The sequence below is a fragment of the Suricata suricatta genome, chromosome 6 (assembly GCF_006229205.1).
Source record: "Suricata suricatta isolate VVHF042 chromosome 6, meerkat_22Aug2017_6uvM2_HiC, whole genome shotgun sequence".
Classification (NCBI taxonomy): domain Eukaryota; kingdom Metazoa; phylum Chordata; class Mammalia; order Carnivora; family Herpestidae; genus Suricata; species Suricata suricatta.
The window spans coordinates 62,942,071-62,960,902 of NC_043705.1; the positions used below are offsets into that span (position 1 = coordinate 62,942,071).

The following is an 18,832-nucleotide window of genomic DNA, read 5'->3' on the forward strand; positions in this document are numbered from 1 at the left end:
CTAGTGAATTTCTTCTCTGACACTAAAAACCCTTTAAGGGTTTATGACTATTTAAAAATATGTCCAAGAATCCAAGCTGTGTGAATTCAGGTCCTAACTACACCATTTATTATATAGATATGCTTGGGCAAGAATCTTAACCCCTCTGAATCCTGGTTTCCTCATTTACATATTAGTAATATTAATAGTACCTATCTTACAGAGTTCTTATGTGGAATACATGACATAGCCATTTATAATTCTTAGCCAATTTAAGCTTGGTTAAATAAATATTAGCCATCAACAAATATCTCAATAAATCCTAGCTATTAATATTAGTCACAGCATAAAATTGACAGATATTATTTGGTCTCAGGTGACAACTCAGATCTTTTTCAATTCTTGTGACTACTAGAAGTTTCTGATTTCCTTTTCAAATCTATAGTCTTGCCCACTGTCTCAATCCTCAACATAGAGGCATTCTAAAATGCAGCTTCTCTCTCCACATTTTCTTATGATTCCCTATTTACAAATTATAAGAATTTTTGGTTCAATCCATAATTCCCTCATCATTTTGCAAGGGATATTTTAATTTTAATTAAAATAAAATAATATACTCTGGAAATCCATCTCACAAATTGTGTGAATGTAATCAGCTGAAGGTGAATAAAAGTAAAAGGGCACTCTCAAGGCCTGTAAATGATGGAACACTCATAAATACTTGGTGCCAGTACTTTTGCAATATTTTCCAAATACCTATTAAAAAGTTCATGACAATAACAACAGCAAGATTCTCAGAAGCTCTGCTTTGGAGAATTTATGTTAAGAAAACTGTCAGTAAAACAGACAAAGATTTATAAACATAGGTGTTCCCAGAGCATTATTCCTATTATTGAAAATCTTTTTTAATGTTTATTTATTTTTGAAAGACAGAGAGACAGAGTGCGAGCAGGGGAGGGGCAGAGAAAGAGGGAGACACAGAATCCTAAGCAGGCTCCAGGCTCTGAGCTGTCAGCACAGAACCCGACACAGGGCTCTAACCCATGAACTGTGAGATCATGACCTGAGATAAAGTTGGACGCTTAACCGACTGAGCTATCTGGGTGTCCCCTATTATTGAAAATTTTAAGCTTATTAAAATTTTCAACAACTAACGAATATTTAAACAATTTGTACTCGTCCACATGCCAGAGTAATAGGCCGCTATTAACACAGTATTTCTGAAATATTTGAGAACAATAAGAAATGCTTGCAAACAATAGCAGGATACAAAGTAGTATATACAATTTAAATATATAAGTGTAGGGAAAATTGTAAGGTAGTACATTTTACATTATCCTTTGTTCTGTCCTTTATTGCAAATTATCCACAATAAGCACATATTTATAATAATAAAGTCTCCTTATAAAATTATTTTTAAAATCAATCCACATAATAACCATTGTTAAATTTATGGGCTCTTCCAGACTTCTTTCTAGTCATATTAATATAGTTGATATCATACCCCATATACAATTTTAACATCTTACATTGAAAAGTTCATAATGAAAAATTTTTTTAATGTTTTTTATTTATTTTTGAGAGACAGAGAGAGACAGTGCAAGCAGGGGAGGGTCAGAGAGAGAGGGAGACACAGAATCAGAAGCAGGCTCCAGGCTCTGAGCTGTCAGCACAGAGCCCAATGTGGGGCTCGAACCCACAACTGTGAGATCATGACCTGAGCTGCAGCCGGGCAGCTAAACGACTGAGCCGCCAAGGCACCCCAAAAGTTTATACTTTTAAGCACATAGTCAGTATATACTAATACTTAAAAGGTCATTGGGTAGAATAGATCTGGGCTTAAGATCTTGATTTTTCCACTAACCATATGCAATAAATAGAACTGTGTTTGGCAGCACTTAATAACAATTTAATTTCCGTCAATCAAACCTAGATAAAGGGCTTATGCAAACCTGAGCGGGTGCAGTCCACAAGAATTTCCTCAAGGTCTAGGCCTCTCCTAACCTCCTGTCCTGCCATTCTTAGCTGGTGGTTTTCAGCCATGGTTACAAGATGGATGACTATGACACGTACAGTCTTTACCTGCCCCTTTGAAGGAAGAAAAGGAGAAAGATGAGGGTTAGAGGACTGAAAAGGCCCATTCTAGTTGAGTCCTTTTAGAACAGCAATCTCTGCTTAAATGACATTGACCATAATTAGTCACGTGGCCAGCCTCAATTGTGTCAGTCTGGTGGTTGAGTGTTTTCAGCTGAGCACATTACAAACAAAATTGGAGACCTGTTGGTAAGGAAAAAAAGAAAATGAAATTTACTAAGGAAGAAAAGAGAGACTAAACCTTAGCTGTATAATCCTCAGCAAAACATTTAGTTTTCTTGACATTCAGAGTTTTCACAATGAAATGAGATTTTTAAAAAAAGTATCTCACTGGGTGACTACAAGGACTTAAGGCATGTAAAATGATTGGCAAAATGCTTAACATCTATAAATATTCACAAAATTTCAGCTATTACTTGTTAGAACTCATAAACACAATAGCCAAGATATGATGTTTTACCTCAATTTCATTGACAATACTAATTTATTTTGGTTATTGTTAAGTATATATATCTTTTATAATTAATAATATATTTTATTTAAATTAATGCTGCTATGAACAATTTGTTCATAATTTTCCTTCGGTTTGTATTATATTCTTTTTTTATGAATATAGTGCTCATCTTAACAACTCCCCTCCTCAATGCCCATCACCCATTTTCCCCTCTTCCCCACCCTCCCCCATCCACCCTTACTTTGTTCTCTATACTTCAGAGTCTCTTGTGGTTTGCCTCTCTCCCTCGGTTTGTAACTCTTTTTGCTCCTTCCCTTCCCCCATGGCCTTCTATTAAATTTCACAAGATCCATATGAGTGAAAACATATGATATCTGTCCTTTGACTGACTTATCTCACTCAGCATAATACCTTCCATTTCCATCCATGTTGCTGCCTGAGAAAAATTCATAGATATTAAAATAATGGATCAAGAAGTTTGAACAATTTTAAAACACTTGATCCATCTTGACAGCTTGCTCTCCAAAATGTTTTTTTACATAATTTATTTTCACAACAGTTCTCATTTCTTCAGTCTAAACCTTACCTCATTGCATACAGTCATTAAAAATGAAATAACTATTTTGATAGATGATTTGGCAAAGGCTACCACTTACTCATCAAAGTCCATACTTTCCTCTTCTTCCTGTGCACAGGTCTTATTTATATTTCCCCATCTCTCTTGAAGATAGGTGTGTTTAGGTGACCAAGTTCTAGTCAGTAGAATACGAGTAGACATGATGTGTGCCATTTCCAGGTGGCCCATTAAATTCTCTCACAAGTATCTGTGCATGTCGTCTTTGGGCTGGCTGAGATTGAAACAATGATGGAAACTTTGAAAGTCATGTACTGAATGTGGTGTAAGTCTCCTTCTGCTGGTTCCTGGATCGCTCCCTGAGACTGTCTTTAACTGGGGCCTGAACCCATTCCTCTGCCCCATGCAGAGGCACAACAAGAGCAAGAAATAAACTTCTCTTGAACAGTTCTTTCACTCAAGGCCCACAGAGCTCTAAAGGGTCCACGGATAGAATTTGGGGTGTGTATATGTGTGGGGGGGTTGTCTGCAAACTTGAAATGGGAAAAACTATTATTTTCACGATTGTCTTAACTTCAATTTATGAATGTAGGCAACTAACTAGTGGTATTAGCAGTACCTGTGGGAGGTATTTTTTTATCACATGATAATTGTAGCAGATATCTGAAATTTAGTTCAGATTCCTCAAGACTTTGAAACTGCGGTAATAATTAAACCTGTTGTTATATGTGTCAATAAAGAAGCACCTTTCTTATTGTATTACATGTTATTTTACTATTTTATTGCTCCCCTTCAATTTAATTTGTTTCTTTTGGAATCTTTTAAATTCTATTTCATGTATTTAAAAACATTATTTTGAAAAGAGGTCCTAAGTTTCACCAGACTGCTAATATGATGACCCTGGTACAAAAAGATTTTAAGAAGGTTTGCTTTTGCTTTTATCATGTTTGAGCCATTTTATCTTTCTTAGTCTTTCTGTTATACCTTTTCACATTACTCTAACTTATACAAGTAAAGAATAGTGTTTGGGGGTTTGGGTGTTGTAAAGATAAATTTGATGTCTGTCATTACATATATCTGTGTATTTCATACATCAATCCTATGAGATTATCATATTTGTGGCAAATTTTTTTAACTGGCTCTTGTTTGTCTTTTAATTTTATGATGTTTGACGTACAGTATTCAAATGTGTTTCTGTGGTCAATTCTATCAATCTCTTTTTATGTAATTTTTATACATCTTTCTCATTTAAAAAATTCTTCACCAACCAAAAACCAGTAACAAAGTGCTGACATTTTTCACCCAAGACAGTGTGCTAGTCAATGTGAATATAACCTCTGGGCTGAGTCTACATTGTGGGCAACTATACTCAGCAACATCAATTTGTTAAATTCTTACCTATGTATTTTAATTTAATTCATTATTCCATTTGGAATATATTTAATTCCCTGTCATAAGATGGATAAGGAAGGTTGGTAATTTTTACAAAACCAATTTTCCAATAATATAACTCTTCCACTGCTATTTCCTTTGAAATATATTAAATTATTTAATATATATGGATCTACTTTTGAACTGTTCCATGCTAACATTATATCAGTACTATATTTTTTAAATTATTGTTAATTTTATAATATTGTTTTATAGCTGGTTGGGCTAGTATCCCACTGTTGCTCATAATTTTCAAGATTTTGATACTCTGAAAAAATCTTCCATAAAAAAGTTGCAGAGTGTATTCTCAGCAGAATGAAACTTTGACAGTTGAAGGAAAAATCTGTTTTGCCAAACAAATAATGACTCTAAGATCTCATTGTGTATTTGGCTCCAAACAAAATATTATATTTTAACCACAAATTTGTGAGTGACCTCACTTCAACTTTTTCATTTAAACTTAATGGTGTGGTGAGAAGAGTTCTGGAATAAGAGTCAGAAATCCTCAACTTGAAACCATCTTTAATTCTTTCTGGGTGTCTAACTTTAGACAGGTTGATTATTGTCTTAGAGTCTCAGTTTTCTCATGGGCAAAATATGAGTATATTTTCTGTTCTATCTATTACCCTGGACTGCTGTGAAGAATGAGATAATATATTTGAAATCTCTTTAAAACCTGCAAAGTATCATAGGCAACAAAGAAATATTTAATTAAAATTACTGTTTTACTGGAGCTGGAGATGTATTTACCATTGTCTACATTTGTACCACTGCATTCTCTAGAGCAGAATTTGATATAAGACAGATATGTCTTGGATATTATCCAAGATTTAGTTTTGCTGGAGAAGCCAAAAATATCTCATTATAAGTTTGTCCCATGACATGGATTCTGAGGATGATATTACACACAGGTTACAATTTATGTACCTTCCAGTGTTTGAATGGGGTAAGTAAGGCTGAAAATAATAATGACTTGACATAACCTAAGTTAAAATATGGAGATGGAAGCTGAGAATAAGTTATACTAGAGAGAGAGAGAGAGAGAGAGAGAGAGAGAGGCAGGGGAGAGAGTCTAGTGTTAGCTGTACAAAAGTGAAATCTTTTAGAATAGGGGTCAAGATTCCAGATGGTTCAAAGTTGTCAAATGTATACATGTCAAAGTCCAGTTTTGCAAGGAATTTGAGTGCAAGGTAGAACACAGTGGTGATACATCCTGTAATACATTGTAGAGCAGCATTTAATTTCCTTGCAAAGCAAACACATTCCTAGGAGATACTGTATGGCACACTATGTCTTCCAAAATTATATGTACAAATTGTGATTGATACGTTTCCACTCTAAAATTACCATTATGTGTGTACAGTCTACACTGCTGTTGTAGAGAATTACCATAAGCATCAACAGGGGGAGTGCATTTCCCTATGAAATGATGCCCAATACTGTAAAAGTGTTCATAAAAAAAAGAAGTAAATTCTTTAAACAGACTCCATGTGCAGTCTTCTTTGCTCTTTTTAGAATAAGAAATGTTTTTACCAATTATGAGAAGAAATGGTGAGGGAACTAGAATTTTATGGACTCCTACTATACATCACCCACACACAAGCAGTATGTTATAATTATAGCATTAAATGCTTCCATATATAATAGCTTTGTAAGTTGATTTCCAAGTTTGCCATGTTAACTTTATAAAGCAGAGGCAGTTTGCCATACTATTGGGACTAAAGGCTCAGCAAAACTAGGTTTGGAAACCAATTCTAGCTCTTCTACACTGCAATAATTACGTGACCTCTCTAAATTCAAGCTTGATTTTTCATTTCTGTAAAATGAGAATACCACTAATAATAATAGGAATGATGATATTAATATATAATAATAACATCAGGAAATAATAATAGTTGGATGATAAAGATAATAAACAAAGAGTTTATTCAGTATCTTAACTAAAGAAATAATTGTTCATAAGTATTATGAATACTCCAAAACTTTAACTGGTAAAAATAAAACTTTCATATTAAATTGTGATTTCAAAAATATTTTTCCCTTTACTTATTTTCTGGAATTTATGTAGTTCCTGCTAAAATTTAGAAATTTTTCAATGAGCCCAATAACTAATTGAATCTCTTTAACGTATAAAACATCTCAACTAGATAGCACTCTGGCCCTGCCTCGTGATAAGTTTCTGAATTACTAGTGAAATGCTGTGGGCTCAATGTAATTGGTTTATTCAACTTCCAGCTTCCAGAAACAAAAATAATTATTTGTACCCTGACTGATTTAATATAAAGGGATCCATTTTAAAATTTATACATCATACTACATAAAGTGAGCAGCTAGGAGGTTTTAATCTACTTCCAAAAATAATTGAATTATAGTCCCTTGATATAACCAATAAAAAAATCCTCAGAGCATTATAATTGTTAAAGAGAAGGCTAAAATCCCCTCATATTCTCTTCCAGTGGCTTTCAGCTCACATAGAAAAAGACTGATATCCTTGAAATGGCCTACAAAGGACTAAACAATCTGCCTCCCTCAACTCCTTGTCCCCAGCACTCACAGCTTTCCCTCTAAGACCTGAATTCCTCCTAGGAGCCCTCAGTTCTAGCTACACTGATTCTTCCACTAAGACATGAGACTCCCATGTATATCTGCTTTCTCCTGTGCCTCGTTTGCTCTTTCCAAGATTTACTGATGCTTCCCTCACTCATTTCATTTGGAAATTTACTCAAATATGATCTTTGTTACAAGATCTACCCTAACTTTCTTAAGAACCAACTCCCCTTTTGTCAAGTGTCCTCTGTCTCCCTTCTCTGCTAATGCTTAATTTTTCTTTATAACAGGCAGCTGGGTGGCTCATTTGGTTAAGTGTCCAACTTCAGCTCAGGTCATGATCTCACAGCTCATGGGTCTGAGCCCCACATCAGGTCTGCTTTGGATTCTGCATCTCCCTTCCTCTACGTCCCCCCACCCTCAATGCTTTCTAACTCTCACTCTATTGCTCTCTCTCAAAAATAAATAAATGTTAAAAAATTAATAAAATTTTTTTTCTATAGAACATTTATCAGCTATCTTCCTACTTAATTTTCTTTATTATTCATCTCCCTTGCAACAAAATATAAGTTGTGTGATAACAGAAATTTTGTTTGGTTTGCAGATATATCTCCAGTGCCTATACTTATTCCTGGCATATAATAGACACTTATTAAATTTAATTGAAAGAATACCTTCTTTCTTCAAAAGTAAAAGTTTTCTTTAAAAAAATTTTTTTACATTTTTATTTATTTTTGAGAGACAGAGTGAGACAGAATGTGAGTGGGGGAGGGGCAGAGAGAGGAGTCCCAGATTCAGAAGCAGACTCCAGGCTCTGAACAAGCATTCATCACAGATGTGGGACTCGAATCTACAAACTGGGAGATCATGACCTGACCTGAAGTCAGACACTCAACCGACTGAGCCAACCAGGCACCCAAAAGTAAAAGTTTTCAATGGCGACTTCCAACATGAAAAAAAAAATGGACATGTATTTTATGAGACACTGACTAAATACTTAGATTTCTGCTTTTGATTCAAGAACAAGGAAGAACTCCAGGAATGCAATTTATTTAAGAGGACATTCATACATGATGTTTTACAACTGGAATGAATGAAGAAAACTGAGGAATTTAATGCTGGATAGGAGAGAGATCCTTGGAACACTGGAGGAAATTTCCAAATGTAATGGGACCATTCCCTAATTCATCACATGAAAAATTATTGGAAGTAGTACATAATTGAGAACTTCTACACCATAATAAGATAATGCTGAACTAAGAAACAAGACATATTTTAAACTATAACTTGGGGCGCCTGGGTGGCTCAGTCGGTTAAGCGTCCGGCTTCGGCTCAGGTCAGATCTCACGTTCGTGGGTTCAAGCCCCGTGTCGGGCTCTGTGCTGACAGCTAGCTCAGAGCCTGGAGCCTGCTTCCGGTTCTGTGTCTCCTTCTCTCTCTACCCCTCCCCTCTCACGCTCTGTCTCTCTCTGTATCAAAAATAAATTTAAAAAAACATTAAAAAAAAGAAAATATTAAACTATAACTTAAACATATACTGAAGCTATGTTCCTCTTGATTGTTAAAGTGAATTATTCTGAATGAATTTCAAAATGAAATGTTATGGCTCTCGACTACTATTTCATTGGACTGTTCTAGTTGTACAAAATTGCCACTATTACAGTTTTGCAATTCAACTAGCAATATTTTTATTTGTCTTCCATCTGCCCAACTTTTCTAAACTCTACTCCAAGGTCATATTGCACCCTTTAATTGTGACCGGATTGACAAGGTCCAGCCCTTTTTTACTTTGAGAATGACACCCAGACATCATTTTTCAACCCTGATAATTGATGCAGACATCACTGTGGGTGGAGGAAAGGTGAAATGGAATTCACTCAATTATTGTTAAGGATGCAACACATTTTATGAATGCAATAAAAGCATAATGACAAGGCAGTTTCTGTTCTCTTAGCTGGGCTGCTGTAATGATGAGCTGAAAATTTCTTCCATGAAAAATGAGAGATAGATGACTTATCTTTAGTAATCAATAAAAACATTTGGAAATAATCATGTTAAACGAGTTGATAACTTTGTCATGTTTCCTCTATAAATTTCTTGGATTATGGACCCACCTTGTATGAGAAGCAAGTGGGTAGCTCTCTGGAGCAAGGGTGGGAGAGGGCTACTGATAACATCCCAAAGAGAAGTAAAGCTATTTGCTTCAAATGCAGAACTGGGAAGACAGAGACACATTTTGTTGCTTTTCGCATATTTTCATGTTGATTATTTTTTTCATGGAAGTGACTGCTAAAAATACCTAGTACTCATTCCAAGTTTCATCACTTAGGTTCTTATGAATTGCTGAGAGTGTTTTTCAGAAATGTTTAAATCATTAATTACAGTAACCATTGACTTTGTAGCCATCTTTAAGAACTATCACTTCAATATTTCCAAATGTTATTTTTAATAATACAAGTTGTCTGAAGGTGTATGTCATCAAGCCTGTACAGCTGTCTCCCATTCACGCCTCTCACCTACCTCATTCCATGACAGCAAAAAAAGAATTAATTTCCTTTATTTAAAATTCCTCCCTCTTTCAATTCATTGCTTCTATTAAATTATCCTCATAGTGCGAGACTAACAGTTTTTTGTTGAATGAAGTTCAAAAAAACATGAGTTTAATTGTTTAAGAGTTAGTATATATCACAATTTTTGCTGCATTTAAAGAAAACACACACACACACACACAAATACCTATGGATATTCTGACCAATCTTTAAGTCTCTTGTCTTCCTTTCTCATTTTTGTATAGGACTAGAAACAGGTAGTTGAAATCAAGAGAAAACAAAAACAAAGAATGAGGGCCGATGGCCTATCTGCCTTGGTCCATCTGCCCTATGAGCAAACCCATCAGGAAACTGTAATCCCATTTTTCCCAGGTGTCCTAAGATACCCTTGCTGATAAGGCTATTCTAGAGACACATAGATAATCTTATTCGAAACTTTCTACTTTCCAATCAGGCTCCAGAAATCTGTTTACATCACATATTTACCATGATTTTTTTTACAAGTTTATATAGTATTCAGTATTTACCATATAGAAAATCTCATCCCTTCCTGGTTTGGCACTTTTGTATGATTATGCATTACTTTCAACTTTTCAAAATGCTTTCACCAAAAAATGCAAAGAAACTATTTCCCTGGGAGAGCAACATTGCCATTCGCTTCCAGCTTAGGCACTGAGGAAGTTAAAGTAGAAACGAATTTAAAGTGTTCAAGACCTGCTTAATAGTTTGAGGTAAATATGACATAATTACTGGATCATCTTTTCAATTTTGAATATTTACAGTGTGTTCACTTAGTACTTCATGATTTGCTATCTACTCTTAAATGTTCCAAAGTCTTGATTATCTGGGGCTAGTGAGGCCCTGATGTAGAATGATTGGCTTTACCTTATCGATCACTCCCAATGACAACACTGGCTGCTTTGAGAAGTAGGCCTAACTTTTCTCTTGAGAGGTTTATTGCTTATAAGAGCAAGTAGCATGAGCATTTTATTTAAACTCCCTCTTCTTTTTTCTATAATCTAAAAAGAATCATTTAAACCAATGAAATATAATGATAATGGTAAATGATAATTTATTAATCATGTCTTATTTGTCAATAGCTTTTCAAGGCACCTAACATACCTTATGTTATTGCACTCTCATGGGTAGTCATCTGGGTAGGTTCTACTAGTATGCCCATTTTACAGATGAGGAAACTGATGCAAAGCATCCTCCATACCCATACTGCAACTAGCCCAAGGTCAAATTTGCAAAACATGGCTCTTGTTTTAATGAAAAATCTTATTTAATAGATGGAATGTTCATCTTTGCAAATGATAAACCTCCCCAAATATTTCAAGGAGTAAGATGCCTAAAAGAACACATAAGCAATGTAGGTTTTTCCTGTGCATATCACAGATTTGGAGCAATGTTTCATGCAACCAGAAGGACTAAGTTTATGATTTTAAACAAATTTGGTTTCTTAGACCCCCAGTTTTTTTGTCTGCCATATTGTCAATATTAATATTGATCTGTGAGAATTAAAACTCAACCAATAAACATATAAGGACCTAGTACTACCAGACTTATTTTAGGTTCTTAATAAAATTAGTTTAATTTTCCCCTTCATGTAGGCTCAATATCCAAATTTATGATAATTTGATTCTCACACTGCACTGAAAATTCACATCTAGTCTATTACAAGTTTTTATTTAAGAATCTTTGCTTTTACATTTGTCATGCTTAAGTACCCTGTTTTATAATTGAACCCCATTTTATAATTTAGCTTCATATTCCAACTTCTATTCCAAATCTCTCTCTTTTTTCTTATGAAGTATAGTTGACATAAATCTCTCTTTAATATTATAGCTCCTATGAGATTCCATTGGAATTGAAATTTGTAACAACTAATTTAGGAGAAAAATTACTTTTGTCTCTACTAAATGTCTTTTCTACTCATTTATGGTATAGGTGATTGACTCCTGAAAGACTATGGTTGTATTTCAGATGTTAGGGAAACTTCGATCTTCTTTACCTGTTATTAAAACTTTGGGGTTTTTTTCCTTTTAAGTATGAGGCTCAGTTACCTAGAGCATAGTATCATTGTCCACGAATATGTCATGGAAGTTTATCAACCATTTAATAAGAAACAGAAAACTTCTTATCAGTTATATACATTTAAAGGAAAATGTGCTTCTAGGTTTAAATGATTTTCCATGTCTATTTATCTCTTCTGCTTCTTTGTAATATGATTATTCTTAGTGATTGTTTAGTAATGAGTTATGTCATTCTTTTCTTTAAATCTCTAAAATCTTGATTTTAATTGGTAGACAATCATCCACCTATGGAAGAATACTATAGGTGGAACAATGCAGTCAACTTTTATAAATAATTATCTTGCTTATGTTCACAGTGTACCAAATATTTTCTAAAATCATATCTGTAAATCAACATGAACTGAGGGAAACATCAGAAGACTTTATGACATAATATACCAATGTATTTCTGTTTCAAGGCCATGGATAAGAATAGGAAATTAGTACCAATAGTATTTTAATTGTTACTTCTAATCCATAGTATGCACCTTCATTTAACAGCTAAATAGATTTAAGGCTAACTCCATTCAAGATAGACCATATAACTTAATACAATATCCAGCTTAAAACAATCAGAAGATCAATATATTTTTTAGGTTCTTCTTGGTCTCAGTCACGATATGCCTTCTCTTCTTCTCCCTGTGACCATCACTGTCAGCCCTATCCTCTCCCCATGACATCCAAGGGCTATGGCTTATTTTCATCAGAAATAATAACTTACTATGGTAATAATTTTCAGTGGTGTAGCAGGAAAGGGGAAGTCAAAACCAAAATAGCATTAATCCAACTTAAGATAAAAGATTATGAATAGTTCCAAAATCTCTGTCACCATAAGACCTGATGCAATGACTGATGATGCCTTCTTTCTAGCATAATCTCCAGGCTGAATCCTGACCAGACACAAGAAGGTATTTAAAGTCGTCTTGCTCAATACTCTGACACTTGGTGCCAGCGACCCTAGAGGCAGTTTAAAAAGCATAGCATTGGAGCATGACCTCTACCTCAGCTCCAACTCCCGCTCTCCACCTTGGGTTCTGTTTCATTTTCCTGGGCTCTGGCTGCTACTGTCACTTTCTCCTCAGGTCCTCATTTTCCAACCATTGGCCTCTGCCACGTTCTCACTTCCCACCCTTTACCCCACAAGTGTACTGTGTATGCATGCTGGCAGCACAGGATAGCATTTTAAAACTTAGAAGTCCTTGAGAAATTATTGAATTTAATATCTTCCTTTTAGTGGTATAGAAACCAAGGATCAAAGCCAATTTTCCCAATTAAATACTAAAGGCATGACTTGAGCATGACTCATCATTCAATGTATTTTTCTTCTTCTCTATGACTACTAGTGGTGTGTTTTCTACAAACTAAGATATTCCTTACTCAGACTTAACCTGCCATGTGTTTCCTCCCTCCTCAATTACTTTTCTTTCCTGTGTGTTATCTTGGGTCTTGTGCTACCATCAGAGAGACACCTCTCTTGCATACAAGGCAGATCCACACATGGAATGAGGGATGGTCCTCATTCAGACCTCCACTTACTCAACAGTAACTTCTCATTCTTTTTTCAATTTGGAGAACCCGAGGACGGTCTGATATCCCTGCTGTAGACAGAAAAATGTCATTTATCCTATAGAAATGTACAATTAAGAGGTGCCTTGGTGGCTCAGTCAGCTAAGCGTCTGACTTCCACTCAGGTCATGATCTCCTCATTTGTGAGTTCAAGCCTCACGTCGGCATCTGTGCTGCCAGCTCAGAGCCTGGAGCCTGCTTTGGATTCTGTGTCTCATTCTCTCTCTGCCCCTCCCCTACTTGTTCTCTGTCTCTCAAAAATAAATTTTGAAAATGTAAAAAAAAATTGTAAAGAAATGTACAGTTAAGAAACTGGTTTTGAAACCTGCTCCCATCTCCAATTTGTCTGTCATTTAGTCTGTTCCCTGTGCGTTTCCTGCTACCACCAGAATCAGTTGCATATGTTTTTGAAACGGTCTACGTGTGAAAATCTGGAGTTTGAAATGTTTTCTCCCACTGAAATGTGTGAGGCATAGTTGAAATAGTACTATTATTACAATTGTTTGAGTCCATTTTGCAGTAAATAGGCTTTTTTATTCATTCTTTCCTAAGAACATATTCAGCAGATACACATAATTTCCATGAGAAATATGTTTTAAGATGTAGCCAGTATCAAAATTAACTTTTAACTCATGTAATCCATTCAAAAGTTTACAGCTACCAGAACTTACCTGTTTAAGTCTGCATGTCTTATTATGGTGTTTGTGGATGGTATTTCAATATAACTAAATTTCTTCCCTTGATATTTTCCTGTTTAGCATTGATAGTCAAGGGTTTATATATCAAGATGAATAAGAGGTAACAATTCATTCTCAAATGTCTGTTAAAGCTTTTTCTTTTTTTTCCTATTTAGTTGGATGAAAAAAATAGATTCTACAAAGTGTTAAAGCAAAAAAGAGAGTTAAAAGGTCAAGGTTCTGATCAAACTTGTCCAGGCACTGCCTGTTTGAGCTCAGGTTGATTATTTCAGTTTTCTGTGAATCAGGTTCCACATCTACCAAATACCTTCAGTCCTTGTTTGCAAAGTACAAAAAAGACCTTGAGAAAATGCATTATGTGTTACAGTGCAGAGTACACTTACCATTGAGAAGTGAGTGTTAAAGGGCTCAGCATCCACTTTGTGTGCACATAAAATCAACCCCTGTTCAGGAAAATGCATAGACTGCCAGGGCTGTGAAGAAACGATGCATTTAATACAGAAAAGGGTTTTACTAACTAAATGTCGTGCACTGTAGTTAAGTTACAGAGAAAGAGGAGCTGAGAATCTTTTCTCTGATAAATATGTGAAATTCATCTTTCTGTAATCAAAGTAACTACTCTATCAGAAAGAGAAAAAAAACTACATTATATATGGGTAGACTCCTTTTAAATAAAACCTAGGGAAAGCTATTTGTTTTAGGCTTAGGTTAAGAGAAATATGACAGAAGTGTAAAGATGAATTTGTTTTACAGACTTGTCCGGTTTTTGGACACACAACAAAAGACCCATCCAGGGGTCTATTTTTGCTCTGGGCTACAAGGATAGGCAACTGTTTATAAGAGTGGGCAAAATGAACTGAGCCAAGTAATCATCAGGCAATTCAGATGCAGATCACAGGCATGGAGGAAAAGGGTGGGAATGTGCAGTTATGTTGAGTAAAATCGCTGACTTTAGTCATAAAGACCAAGCGTTAACTATGTGTTTGTTTTGTTAGGGATGTATCAGGCTGAGCGACAATTGTCTGTGGTTGTAGTTATTGAGATGAGAGGCAGTGTGTTAGAAAAGTGCCTGGCAAGTGGTCTCACCCTGTGTGAGCCTAAAAAACAAAATTCTTACGACTTTTTCCATTGGCCAAGTAAGGTGATCATTCCTAGGGCATAAAAATCATGGCAGAAATTTATAAAAATTATACATGCACTACAACACACACTATGCCACAAGGTCATGAAAACTAATTAATTAATATTATTAATATTATTGAACATAGAGAATATTTAAAAAAAATCCATTGAAAATGAGATATCAAAACTATATAATTTATAATTATTTTATTTAGAGGAATGGTAGGGAAGTGTCTCCAATGCAGAAAGACTATAACTTCCAACAGGTCGGCTCAGCAAGTCTGTATTGCCAAACTATGTCAGGCCTAGAATGATGCAACCTATTAGGAAGCATAAATTCAAGGGAGAAGAATCAGCAAGGAAAGAGTAATCTTCATGAAAAAGAGCAACAATAATGATAGAGACATCTTCAAGTGCTACATTACAAGGCTAGGATTATAAATCCTACTGGAACTTGGAAAAGAGTTTATTCAGAATGAAAATGAAATGAAATTTTGGGTGATCTATTTTATATTTGATGAGTTATAAAGCGATATAATGTGACAGAAAGTTTGCTACATAAGTTGTGGGTAAGTCCCTCCTTTTCTTTGAGCTTCAGCTTCATCATTTCTAAGTTGAGAATCACTCTAGTAAAAAGTAAATGATACTCACTGAAAATATATTCCATTCAGAATTTGAAACTAGACTTTCAAGCCAGGCTACAAGTCATTATCTAACTCTTAAAGCTTTATCTTTGTAATGACTTACCTTAATGCCTTTCCTCATCAAATGAAAATTACCAGATCAGAAGATAATGTTCCAGGTCTGAGGTTCTATAATATGTCAATATTGATTGACTGAAGTCAGTGAAGCCTAAAAACAAAACATAACTCTCTCTTAAATTAACAACCAGAAAGGGATAAGTCCGCGCTTATGGCAACCTGATAATTGTACAAGGGATGATGGAGTTATTCTTCCAAATGCCAATTAGAAATATCTCTTATGCTCATATCTTTCAACTTCATAATTTCATTTCCAGTTATGCTAGGTATACTATTTAGTATAGAAAATCTATTCATACAAAGGTGTTCACTTCAACCTTGATCAGTAGAGCAAAGTATTAGATGCAACCAAATTTTAAAAAATGGAGAACTGATTAAGAAAACTGATGGAACACCACTAAGCTACTAATAGTTATGAAGACTATAACAATGGCAATGAAAAGGCGCATCCAAGTGGGAACAGATAAAAAAGTGTGATATGTGCACAATGGTTTGCTATAGAGTCATAACAAATGCCATAGAATAATAGACAACCTTATGAATGAGTCTTAGTAATAAGATGCAGGATATATGCAGTATATTAAGCTTTTTATAAAGTCAGAAATAAAATATATAGTTTTTAGGATCACATATAAATACAATTTGCAATTTATATGTGTGTATATATACACTACCATTACATATATTTATAATATATTATATATGCAACATATATATTATATATTTTTCATACATATGAAGTAAGGGAACAGTAACAATAGAGTTATGAATGGTGGAGGGAAGGCAGGTGAGGGATGGGAGACACAATGTACAGTGTAGTTTATTGTCAAATTCATAGTTTTGGGGGAGATGGTGGTGAATTTGTGAAGGATTTCATAGTACTACAAATAAGTACATGCTTGAACCAATAATAAGACTCTTGTCATGAACCTAAAGTTATGATTCCTGCAATTATGTATATCTACAAGCAAAAGGGGAAATAAAGATAAGACACATTTTTTAAAAATATAAAATAGTTTTTAAAGATTCACTAATAAAAAGGACTATAAGATAATAAACACAAATAATGGTTGTGTTGCTGTGGTAACTGTGTGATTTTTTTCTTTTCTTTTTCGAATATCCTAAAACATATTATTTTAACGGGAACAACTGTTTATAACTCATTAAAAATCAGTATGCAGAACCATGGGTTTGTATGCCAATGAGCTTTTGTAAACATGAAGAAAACAAAGTGAAATAATGTAAAATTGGTCACCATTTCAGCAGGCTGTGGCCCAATCTCCTTAGCTGCAGGACTTAAAAGAGTCACTATTGACCTTGCATTGACAACTATTTTAAGAATGAATCAAGAAAAAAGAAATGTGACTCTTTGCAAGAGCACATGCCAGACCCAATTTGCAATGAAAAGTTATATTACCTACTAGAAAAATCTCCATTTGGCATTGACCTGGAGAGTGCAACTGTTAGGTTTCAAACATGAAAGTAATATAACCAATATACTCTCCTTTTCAGGTATTTCTGAAGAGGTTGTATACAGAGGAGTTTTAGATTAACATATGTAACATGGTCTTTGAGTCCATTAGTTGAATGTTGACGTGCAGGAAACCAATAGGAATGGGGGATGATTCATAATACAAACAAATTGATTGGACACTTTGACAATGATGTTCATAGAGCATGACGTTTCTGGTTGGATATTAATGCATTAGGAGGCTCATTCAGCATCAGAAAAATATTACACCAAATTATCCTTTTATAAAGAGCTCTAAACCTCTGATTTAGAAATATTTAGACCATTTTCCAGCTTTCTTGTAGCTTTTACTATATAAGCTATATTATTGTTTTTAAAATACAATGATAATTTTCATTACATTTGAAGAACACTAAGTAAATTAGAGAAGTGTTATACTGTGCATTTTGTCATATATATTTTCCTCAAATTTAGTGTTTTCTTTCTATTACATTATCTGTAACACATATAATTCAGTAGATTTCACACTGTATTTATTCCAGTTTTATTTGCCCAGTAATTAAAAAAAACCTTGGGCAAGAAGTAGCTTTTAGAAAATAGTCTGTTTAAGGAATTTAAAGATTAATTCCCTTTATCTTTTCTTTTCTGCTATTTCTAGTTATAAAATAAAAATAAAGCTGGAAAATATTTTATGAAGTAATCATTTATAAGTTCTCATCAATTAAAACTTTAAATCACAAGTGTTTGGTTTTTCTCTTCTTGCTAGTTCAAGTCTCTGGCTTTCAATGACAGGTGTAGAAGGCTATGTGATAAAATAAATCAGATCTTCAGATTTGAAAGAAAAATAACTGGGTTTGAATCCTCCTGCTGCCACCTTGAACAAATCATGTTCTGATTTTCCTAACATGTGAGAAGATGACAGCAGCCAGCACAGTTTACAGGATTCCTTGAAAAATAAATGGGACCTTCTATTCAAGTGAGCAAAACTCTTACTGTTTTTAATAATTGTTTTAGAATAAAGTTCTAAAGATAAACATAATAATTGCTTTAGAATAAAGAAGTTGAAACCAAACTCACCTCCGAGCACAAGGAAGACGAGGCTGCATCAAGAGCACACGGAAATCACAGGGAACGCTGTTGTAAGGGATTAAGATCAGTCTCCTTTGAGCTCGGGCACACAACGCCAACACTACCATGTTGTCCTAGGGAAAGACACGCGCTTTCTGTAGAGTTCGACTGAAGTCTATAGGCTTCAATACAAGCACCTGCATAGATGTTCTGTGGAGATTCTGGACATGAGGCATCACTGTGTCAGAAGGTAGACAAGAAATGTGGCACAAGTGAGCTCTTATGATATAAACATAGCTTCTAACATTGATATGAACCATGTAAATATATGTATTTGCTTCTTGCATTTTAAAGTTATTTAAATTATTCCTGTTTGTGTAGAAAATAGATGCAAAAAATAAAAGCAAGCAGAAAACAATGACCCATAAATATTTCTGCTAATA

At 34.5% G+C, this 18,832-nt stretch overlaps 1 long non-coding RNA gene across 2 annotated transcripts; it reads right to left on the minus strand.

Moving 5' to 3' along the window:
* Window positions 1-1,700: 1,700 nt before the first annotated feature.
* LOC115294529 lies at window positions 1,701-18,617 on the minus strand. 2 transcript variants are annotated; one of them, XR_003909934.1, is made up of 4 exons: window positions 18,399-18,617; window positions 15,837-15,941; window positions 14,351-14,440; window positions 1,701-2,256 (listed from the first exon to the last, which is right to left on the minus strand). It is a non-coding gene; the product is annotated as an uncharacterized LOC115294529 (long non-coding RNA). The 2 variants fall into 2 exon arrangements; XR_003909935.1 differs by lacking the exons at window positions 1,701-2,256; window positions 14,351-14,440 and adding an exon at window positions 15,282-15,409.
* Window positions 18,618-18,832: the final 215 nt, after the last annotated feature.